This window comes from Rhinopithecus bieti, unplaced genomic scaffold (assembly GCF_001698545.2).
Source record: "Rhinopithecus bieti isolate Rb0 unplaced genomic scaffold, ASM169854v2 scaffold_41644, whole genome shotgun sequence".
NCBI classification, from domain to species: domain Eukaryota; kingdom Metazoa; phylum Chordata; class Mammalia; order Primates; family Cercopithecidae; genus Rhinopithecus; species Rhinopithecus bieti.
The window spans coordinates 1,468,300-1,470,150 of NW_016817838.1; the positions used below are offsets into that span (position 1 = coordinate 1,468,300).

Sequence of the window (1,851 nt, forward strand, 5' to 3'; positions counted from 1 at the left end):
AGTCTATTCTCCATCATTAGCTTTCTATGTGACCTTGGAAAAATGGCTTCTCCTCTCTGGGCCTCATTTGGAAAAGGAGGACGTTGGATTTGTTGATGATTAAAGATCCTTCTGGCCCCAGCATTCTAGGATGCCCAGGCAGGACTCCTTAGTGGGAGATGAGTGTGCCTCCATCCACAGTCCAGCCATGCTCACATGCTGCCATCTCGCCTCTCTCCACCCTCCATGTGCTGCTCCCTTTGTCTGGAACACCCCCACCGCTTTTTTTTTTTTTTTTTTTTTTTGGTGGGGGACGGAGTCTCGCTCTGTTGCCCAGGCTGGAATGCAGTGGTGCGATCTCAGCTCACTGCAATCTGTCTCCCAGGTTCAAGAGATTCTCCTGCCTCAGCCTCCTGAGTAGCCAGGACTACAGATGCGCACCGCCATGCCCAGCTAATAGTTTTGTATTTTAAGGAGAGGGGTTTCACCATGTTAGCCAGAATGGTTTCGATCTCTTGACCTCATGATCCACCTGCCTCGGCCTTCCAAAGTGCTGAGATTATAGGCGTGAGCCACCGTGCCTGGCCCCACTGTTTTTATTTACCTGCTCAACTCCTGCTTCTCATCTGGGACTCAGCTCAGGTGTCAACTCCTCCAGGCAGCTCTCCTTGACTGGTCCCCACCACCCTGGTCTGACTTGGATGCCCTTTCCTGTACCAAGGAAAGGTTGGTCCCTCTGATTATCCTACCAGACCCATTACACTGTGACACCTGTTAATTACCTGTTTCCCTCCCGGGCTGTGTGTCTTGTTCTGTGGCTTGTCTATATTCCCAGCACTCAGCATAGAGAAAGCTTCTTAAAAAGTAGGATGGAGGAATGAAGGGTGCCAGGCCTTCACTCAGATGCCTGGACCACAGGAATGAACAAGATACATTGTCCCTTTCCAAAGCAAGGAGAAAGGGGAAATCAGGAAATGGTTTGTTAAACAATGACAAAAAGGGGTACAGCAAAAGGGGCCAAGAGGTTGTCTAGGAGCCTGCAGCATTTGCCCATAGTTACAGTAAGTCTACCCCTCAATCCCAAAACTTTCCTCAGTGGGTTAACAGGAAAGCTGGTGATGCTGAAATGAAGTGGGGAATGGAGTACAAGGGCTATCTGGCATCTTAGATGGCTACATGAACATGCAGCTTGCAAATAAGAGGAATACATAGGTGGAGAGCCATCTGGACGTCTGGGTGAAGTTTTAATACAGTATAAAAATGTCCTTTATAGTAGAGGTATGGAAGAAAAGGAAGAAAATGGGGGAAATGAGAGAGCAGCATCTTTTGTGGGGAATTTTGAAAATATACATTTCTAGACAATAAAGATGTGTTTTTTTGTTTTGTTTTTTTGCGATGGAGTCTTGCTCTGTCGCCAGGCTGGAGTGCAGTGGTGCAATCTCGGCTCACTGCAACCTCCGCCTCCCGGGTTCAAGCAATTCTCCTGCCTCAGCCTCCCGAGTAGCTGGGACTACAGGTGCGTGACACCATGCCCGGCTAATTTTTGTATTTTTAGTAGAGACAGGGTTTCATCATGTTAGCCAGGCTGGTCTCGATCTCTTGACCTCGTGATCCACCCACCTCAGCCTCCCAAAGTGCTGGGATTACAGGTGTGAGCCACCGCGTCCGGCCCTTGGTTCTTGTTTTTTTTTTTTTTTTTAAAGAGGTTGCCCGGGAGTGGAGGGGGTCAGTGCATTTCTGGAGTCAGAAAGCCCTGGGTTTAAATCTAGCACAACCACTGGTTAGCTCTCTGACTAGAGCAGCTTTCTTTTTTTTTTTTTTTTTTTTTTTGAAAGAGACGGAGTCTCACTCTGTCGCCCAGGCTGGAGTGCA

General features: G+C 48.4%; 1 pseudogene; it reads left to right on the forward strand.

Annotated features, from left to right (window-relative positions):
* Positions 1-717: 717 nt before the first annotated feature.
* Positions 718-1,337, forward strand: LOC108518009 (small nuclear ribonucleoprotein F-like; annotated as a pseudogene).
* The last annotated feature ends 514 nt before the right edge of the window (positions 1,338-1,851 follow it).